General features: G+C 38.3%; 2 long non-coding RNA genes across 2 annotated transcripts in view; both read left to right on the top strand.

Annotated features, from left to right (window-relative positions):
* LOC309495490 overlaps positions 1-9,264 on the top strand; it is a 30,819-nt gene that overhangs the window by 21,280 nt on the left and 275 nt on the right. The window lies entirely within an intron of this gene.
* On the top strand, positions 8,637-9,048 carry LOC309495488. The gene is made up of 2 exons (XR_014204681.1): positions 8,637-8,788; positions 8,839-9,048. It is a non-coding gene; the product is annotated as an uncharacterized lncRNA (long non-coding RNA).

Raw genomic sequence — 9,264 nt, 5'->3', positions numbered from 1 at the left:
CTATTCACACACTGCATTCTGCTGCTGAAGATGAAACACAGCGTTACAGATAGTTGTGGTAAGATTTCCAGCATTGGCAGAGTTACTCATTAGCATAAAAGCATGCAAATATATAATTCATGTTTTCAAAAATAATTAAATATTATTTGTGTACTCTTAAATATTATATGTATGTCTGCCATCATGCATTTATATCGTATCACATATATGCACATATATATACACCATTTCGGACACACTTGACTGAATATGTTTCTCATAATTGTAAATTCTTTAGATCTAAAGGCTTTCGCTGAAACTCTTGAACAGCAGATCTGCAGAAAAACATAAACTGTGTTACTGTAACGCTTTCATCAAACACTATTGGTGACAGTCTCCCATCTCAACTCTACACTGATTTTAATTCGGTTGCATAATGCAGGAATAAATGACCGTCTAGACCGACTGCGTTACATTAAAGACATTAGGCAGACAGTCTCAGTCCAAGAAGACAGATTGAGAGATCAACACACATTTAAGACAATAGTGCAACACCAAACCTCAAAATGCACATATGTGACCCTGGATCACGTCACCAGTCTCGAGTCGCACGGGGATATCTGTGGCAATAGCCAACAATACACTGTATGGGTCAAAATTATCCATTTTTCTTTTATGCCAAAAATCATTAGGATATTAAGATCATGTTCTATGGAGATATTTTGTACATTTCCTACCGTAAATATATAGAACATGTATTTGTGTGAGTGAATGAAGCACAATCGTGAACATAAATGAACAACTTTAAAGGAGATTTTCTCAATGTTTCGATTTTTTTGCACCCTCAGATTCCAGATGTTCAACAGTTGTATCTCAGCCAAATATTGTCCTATCATAACAAACCACACATCAATGGAAAGCTTATTTATTCAGCTTTCAGATTAAGCATACATTAAAATTTCAAAAAATTGCCCCTTGTGACTGGTTGTGTGGTCCAGGGTCACCAGTACTGACTGTTCTCAGACAGGTTTCCCAAAGGCTGATGTTTAGAAAGCGTTGAAGGAAATCTGCTTAGGAATGACCTCTGCATGAATGATACACTGGGAAAAGAAGTATTTTCACCAACAAGAACAACAGAACCGCTGAGAAAGCAAAACGAGAAGGATACATAAATAATACCTATTTATTTAGCGCTATAAATATGACCACAAAACACTGGAGGATAAACGAAGCTCAGGGGTCAATGTCAATGTATTTATCTATTTATGAGTTATGAGTTCATTTTACACAGTGTTTCTTTACCTCGTGCAGAATCCACAGATATACCGCGTTTCAACAAACAAGTGACATATGAGATCATTTTCTGCTCTTCATCCGCTTGCTTTGACTAGTGGCCAGTGTTGCATGTGTTTGTGTTTCGAGTCTTTGCTCGCTCAACCATCCGTGGATCTTCACAAGATCATTATGTGTGTCTTTATAAACACACTCTCTCTTCTCTATATATCTGTCTATCTATATCTCTATATACTTACACAACCAAGGACAAATGGACTAAAATCAACCTTAAACGTCTCATTTTGTAGCATTAGCATAATATTTTCGCTCCATGATGTCCCAGTTTCGTCAGATTTAGCTCACTTCTGTAGACACACTTATCCTCAACATTTAGGCAACCCCGAACACACACACTTATACAGTCAAACTAAAATGTATTCAGACACCTTCAACATTTCTCACAATCTCACAGTTTATTCGCAATAGTTTAGAAAATGTTTTTTAGCTGTTAAATTTAACTACACAATTAGATAATACCAGTTTAGCTCAATTAAATAATACCAGTTTAGCTCAACCAATCACCAAGCAATGCTTCATTGTGTTCAGTCTGTGTGTAAAAAGAGCATTAGCAATTAAAGAAAACACTTCAGAAAAACATGATCAGCTCAAAGTGTCTGGATCATTTTTGGTCCCACATTTTTATCAATTTGACTGGTAGTCACTGTATGAAGAATATTTGGGTATAATATGTCACAGTTTACTTTATTTTGCTCTCCTCACTTACATAAATGAACTATAGTGTCCCGCACTCACTAGTAAAAAAAATCAAAATCAAAAATGATATCTGGTGTCTGATTAATTTTTTCTTTGATTGTAGGCCTATCTAAAGTGGCCATACAGTACCATAGACCTTATATGACTAACGCAAACCCTGAAAGAAAACATTTTACACTTCTAGAATACAACTACATATTTATGAAACAATATTTACCTTATTTTTGAACAATTTTCCCAATTGAAGAGGGGGAGTTTTTTCAGATTTAGCTCACTTATAGCAATCATATTTTGCCCCTAAATCACGCACATTTGTGTGTGTGTGTGTGTGTGTGTGTGTGTGTGTGTGTGTGTGTGTGTGTGTGTGTGTGTGTGTGTGTGTGTGTGTGTGTGTGTGTGTGAGATGAAGGAGATGTTGGGTGGGGAGAGATGGAGGTCTGTCAGAATGCACCAGCAGACACTGGGCGCCAGCACATTTACACACCACTCACGATCCGCAGCGTTCAGCGCGCCTTTGGCCTGTAACTCAATTTACATCCAATGAAAAATTACCACAACGCGTGCGTGCGTGTGTGTGTGTGTATGATATATAGGTCTGTGCATGGAGAATGCGTGCTTATGTGTGTGCATATAGTGATATGTGTATGCACTGATGTGTTTTAATATACATGAGTGTGTGTACTATACTTTAGGGATGGGTTTGTCCTCAGATGTTAAATATAAATGTAATTTTGTTAATAAAATTTGTATATGTGGGGGGGGGGGGGGGGGGGGGGGCATTCAGTTTCTAGTTGTATGTTATGTGTATGTGAGTCATACATGAAATTATATATATATATATATATATATGTGTGTGTGTGTGTACACACAAATACTAAAATGCAAAAGAATTATGACATGTGAAGTGATGTGTAGATGTGGAATATATATATATATATATATACGAACACACACACACACACACACACACACACACACACACACACACACACACATACCAATTCTATAATGTAATAGAAAAAAACTCTAGAATTATGATATATCCTCATTAACATAAATGTGTATGAATGAAGTGACGTGAGATGTGGAATATAGACACTGATGTGTGTATGGAAATGTGTGTGTTTGGGATTTAACTGAACACACACAGACTGACAGTCGTTCTTTAATTCATTCATTCATTCGTACCTTCTGGTGTTCCGTATCCACCCTACATCCTCTCCTCTCTCCTCTCCTCCCCGATTCACTCGCTTCTCCTCTTCTCCTCCCGTGTCGCCAGAATGCATCAAGATTAAAATTTAATCAGCTGCCATCTTCCAGACGATAATGGACCAAAAACATGATATTTAAAATCCACCTTACACAGAGTCTTCTTCAGTCATAAACACGCAGGAGGAATAATACACACACGGGGAATGATATAATCCAATATGAATACAGACAGTCTCCTGACGCTGTCGATGAGACAAATTACTATATAGCATCAAAAGCATCCATGAGTGAAGATGAGAAACGTTCTGGTTTGTTACTCATTATGAGCACAGCAGAAATTCTTCGATTCGACGTCGAAACGCGTATTTCGAGGCATGTCGCTTTTACGCGATGAACTGTTGATCGTCAAGGGTATTGCAATGAGACGATGAGCTGAGGGTGATCCTCTTCTGGTGGACAGGTGATTTTCATCAAGTTTAAATTAAACACTTAAAAAACAAAAACAATATTAACGATGAGGAATCGAGCTGAGGTAAAACATATATTGTATGTATACGTCGTAAAATCCCGCCTGGCGCCGCTCCCCGTCCACGACCGAACAGAAGGTGATCCTTGTCTGGTGCAGGCGATTTTCATCGAAAAACAATAATAATAATAATAATAATAAAAAGGAGAAATTGAGTTCAGGAAGAAATAAACGCGTCGTTTGCTGCGGACGCGAATTCCCGCCTGGCGCCGCTCCCCGTCCACGCGGATTTAAAAAACGGTTTAAATCCGCAATAAATAACACCGATAATCAACAGCATCCGCGACATTTAACGCAGAAACCAATCGTGTAGATCCGTGACTAAAACCACGGCCTGCGCGGAACGATGGCTGAATCTAAATCACGAAAACACGACGACCAAAAAACAAAAAAAAAAACACTGTTTGGCTTATATGAATAAAAAGGCTGCGTTCACATCTACATTCACCGTGTTAAAAAAAATGTCTTCATCAAAACAGGACACTCAGTGTAATATAAAAGAGCCTGTGATCGCGTCCAGATGTTGTGCTCGTAGTAAAGGACAGCAGTGAAGATCCCAGATATCAACAGATCAATGGAAGATGCGGCTGTCATGGATTCTTCTACATACAATAGAGACACACGGCGAGAAAAGCACAGGCCTCGGTGTTTCGATCAAATATAGCTAACCGAACCCTAACGATTGACTCTAATGTGGAAGCGTGTCGGTTCCTGACGGGAGAGAAATGCTATTCCCGTTTGTGCTGGATGCGGCAGGCGTGACCAGGCGAACATAACGCGAACGCTTTGACAGAGAGAACGCGAACGCCCTGCATCATTCCCTCGCGCGCTCTCTCTCGCCCTCTCTCTCTCTCTCTCTCTCTCTCTCCCTCTCTCTCCCTCTCCCTCCGTGTGCGTGGTTCTCTGTATCATAGTATATAAATAGATTGTTCATGACAGTGGACATGAACATGAATGAATTCTGACATGAGTTCTGTAATGCTTGTCCTTTTTAGACAATCATAAACTTGTCTAAAACCCGTTACATATATGCTACATTTGTTAACAAACAAGTAGGCTATTACTTCAATTAGCTCATTGTTTCAGCCTTAAATGATTCAATTGTTTAAATTAATACATTTTTAGCTAACTGTGATTGTATGTACATTTCTGAAATGCATAACTTAGACACAATAACAGATCACTCTAAAATGTAATGTGGTCTAAAACGATGTGTAGGCCTAATGTGTAAAGCTAATAAATGTGTTGTTTTGATAAATACATTGTGTTTGACACATTCAGAATGACTTCTTTGTCTACTTTCTTGTGTAGCATTTTGTGTTATCAAAATATGCATAACATTGAACTACAATAAGTCATATTTTCATACTTTTTGCAGTTTGATAATTTGGTGCAAAATAAAAATATTCGGCATATTCTGACATTTGCCTCTTGAGGTTTTGACGCATCATCGTGTCTCATGTTTCATCTTTAGCTCTTCATTGACACTGCTGTCTTCGTGATGAACACATTTAATAGGGGCAAATCGCTAGGGGTGGAATGGTGCCACAACTGTGGGAAAGTCACATTTTTGAAAATAATTACACACAATAAATTAACTGTTTCCCTTCATCATATTTTAAACATTTAATAATTAAAATATTTTGTGGATTTAACTGTCTAAGATTGAAAGTCTGTTTATGGATCAAGGATAAAAACAATCAAATCTATAAAATCAATCAAATATACCTAACAGTAATTTGAAGAAACAAAAAAAGAGCAAAAATAAACTGAAATGAAAAAACCTTATGTGAAAAGAAGAAGAAGATACAAAAAGATGGTGCCTAAGTCTATCAGTCTATAGGTAGTCAAGGCAAGGATGACTAATTTCACTGCCATAATCCCAGTATCATCATTTATCATTTGCATGGGAGGGTTGCATTGCTTTCATGCAAATCTCTCTAAATTCCTCTGGTTCTTCAGTGGTCGACTGGATGATTTTATTTTTGCATGTTGACAAACATTTGCTTATGCCTAGTCCACTTAAATAGAATATGTGTATCCATATAGATGAACCACATCAACCAGATCATGGAGGGAAGGGAGGGGAGGGGAGGGGAGGGAAGGGAGGGGAGGGGAGGGGAGGGGAGGGGAGGGGAGGGGAGGGGAGGGGAGGGGAGACTTACCTCACTTAAGTTCTCCACAAGAGAAATGACAATTACCACTACAGGCTCTTCCAAGTTTTAAACAAAAACACAAGTAAAAAATAAATAAATCAAACAGAAGCTACCGTGTGCTGTTGACACGGTGGCTGCAGCAATGAGAGAATTGAGGCTGGATCTAAATGCAGCAGTATAAATAACTATAAATCAAAATAAGTAACACATAGGAGATACAAGATAATACGCAGGAAAAGAACAACCACTATACACAGATGAGAATGGAGAACTGAGAACACAAACTGACACAAACACACACACACACACACACACACATGACTAAGGCTAACCCAACCTCTAAACTAACACACAAAACTTTCTGCATTTTCAAAAAAAACTAAAACAACACTTAGTATGATTTATAAACAGTTTTCCTCATGGGGACCAAAAAACTGACTTGACAGAATCTTTCCCAGATTTACAGCTTATATACGTGTGTGTGGTTCAGGAGACAAAATGTCCCCACAAAGATGGCAATGACCGAAATCCTTGTCTCCATACTTGACATTTCGTCTCCACAACACAGAGTTTACCTGAACCACACATACTGGGAAAGTGTCTGTCGAGTTATACCTAACTGCATGAAAGTATACTTTTGTATAAAAGCCTTGTTGGTGACTTATATAAAACTTATATGTCCAAGACACACTGTTACATTTCCTGTTGGCTTGGTGTAGACCTGGCTAACTAAAAACCATGCTATTAAATATTTGACCAAGATATTACAGTTTTAAAAACCTAACATTCCTTTGTCAAAATGTAAGTCTGATGACAAAATGACACATACTTGCATCATATGCATACACTTTCAGATCAGGGGGAACACACTAGTCTACTTTATATAAAACACTGCAGTCTTTGATTTTCATTGTTTATTCAGAAGGCATATTTTCAGGAGGCACATTTTCAAACAACCAAAAAAGCAAATAGGCCTACTCAATATTGTACATTGCAGCACTGTACATTGCAGTAACATGAATTCAGATAAAGCAACAAAAATTGTAAAAAAAAAAAAAAAAAAACCCAGTCTGCTGGGGTCTGGCCACAGGACCTCATCGACATCGCAAGCAATGTCTTCTCCCGCTAGGCACCGGGGAAAATATCCCCTTGCATGTCGAAACCATCCATGGATTGCTGTCACCTGAATGTCGCCGCAGGCCTGTTCCATTGCCTGCAGAAGAGGCATGTGGGCATGTGGTTGGCGGTCATATACGCGCCATCTCCAAGCCGAAAATAATTCCTATATAGGGTTTAAAAATGGTGAATAAGGGGGCAAGTATACCACTTCAAATTGATTGTGGTTGGTGAACCAGGCCTGGACCAGAGCAGCCCGATGGAAACTGACATTATCCCATACCACCACAAACCTGGGCTGATCTGGTCTGTCTGATCTGGTCTGTTCTGTACAACTATATTAGGGAGAGCATCTAGAAATGTGAGTATATGTTGGCTATTGTATGGACCTAGTTGTGCATGATGATGCAGAATCCCTCGAAGGCTTACGGCGGCACACAATGTGATATTTCCCCCGCGCTGCCCCGGGACGTGCACAATTGCCCTTTGGCCAATTACATTACGACCCTGTCGTCTGATGAAAATGAATTCATGAGGCAGTGCAGCTCCATCCATGGCCAAGATTCTCTGTAACAAAAAAACTAACTTTTTGTAGCTGGCTGATTGGTGTTCAGTTTTGCAAGTATGTGCCTTCAGGTGTGTATTTGAGTGGTTGCAATAACCCGATGTGTTTTGTATTTTGGATACATGTGTTTTCCAAATGGCACCCTGAGATTGGCACCAGATTCATTTTTGAATGAAGTGTCTTATGTATGAAATAGTGTGTAGTATGCAGGACCAAGTGTGTTGCATAAAGGAGTAAGTGTGTTGCAGAATTGCAACTAGAGTGCAAAGCAGCGCTTTTGATTAAGGTATGGGTACATGTGTTTAAGGTATGGTAACAAAAGCTTCAAGTTGTGTTACTTTAGTCTAAGCATGGGTCTATAGTGTTCAAGCAACGGGCAAAAACTGTAATCCAACTAATCTTAATGGTTAATCAATGAATAATTTGGTACATCTATAGATTTCTATAGATATTGATTCAATACACAGTTTCTATAGAACTTGTTTGCAATTTCTGATATGGATAACCAAATGTAATGAATTATTTTTACATAAGTGATTTATAGATAACCACCACGATGTTCAAAGTGTGTGCACACGCATGTGTGTGTGTGTCTGTGTGTGTGTGTGTGTGTGTGAGTGAGAGAGAGAGAGAGAGAGAGAGAGAGAGAGAGAGAGAGAGAGAGAGAGAGAGAGAGAGAGAGAGAGAGAGAGAGAGAGAGAGAGAGAGAGAGAGAGAGATACAGAGAAATTTGCCATTTGTGCAAATACTGTAACACAGAATAGAGTATAAGGGAGAGGAAACAGTCAATGACTGTAAAACATCAGATTGATCAGAGATGCACCAGTAGAAGGGAGACAGATGGCATAAAATACAGCATTTTACATTACAGTATGTATGCAATACTGTAAACAGATTACCATGGTAGAGACTGCCGAATTACTGTAACTCAACCTTCATCTGTAAAGGTCCACTACAGTATAGATTCAGTCAAATGGAGAGTGAAATACGGAAATGTAATATATGACATCTATGTCCCTATATCGCAACACACACAAAAAAAATGGTTCTTCAGCGGTTCTTCAGGGGTTCTTTGCGGTGGTTAAGGTGCTATATAGCACCACTACCATTTAAAGAACCTGTTAAGCCCAGTTTGGTTCTTCAGCGGTTCTTTAGCGGTTCTTTGGGGTGGTTAAGGTGCTATATGTCACCATTACCATACAAAAAACCTGTTAAGCACCTACAGTTATTTAAAGGCTCTCTTAGTCTCTTAGTTTAGTTGGTGATAGGATTAGAAAAACGACATTAAAATATAGTGATTTTCCTGAATACAAGTCCTGCCTATATATATTCCAGGGCCCCCACACAAGACTTTTTGACCACAGAAAAAATTTGTGTGGATGTGAAGTCAGATATATAGCCTACTGAAATTATGTCACAAACTTCAATAAAAAGCTATATTCATATATTAACTGCTTTTTGTTATTTGTGTAGGCCTAGTCAAATAATTTGGCTAAACAAATGAGTGACGAGAGAAGTTATGTTTAAAAACGTGTTTAAATTTATACTTACACAATTTGAAAATGTGTCAAGAACTTGTTGTTGAATTCTGTCATTTTGAAAGTAAAAAAAAATAAAAAATCATAATAAATAAATATATAATTAAATAAAAACGTACGCGC

This window comes from Leuciscus leuciscus (genome assembly GCF_965113295.1).
Source record: "Leuciscus leuciscus genome assembly, chromosome: 3".
NCBI lineage: Eukaryota > Metazoa > Chordata > Actinopteri > Cypriniformes > Leuciscidae > Leuciscus > Leuciscus leuciscus.
The sequence above is the reverse complement of the archived record's forward strand: the minus strand, read 5'-3'. Positions and strand labels throughout refer to the sequence as shown.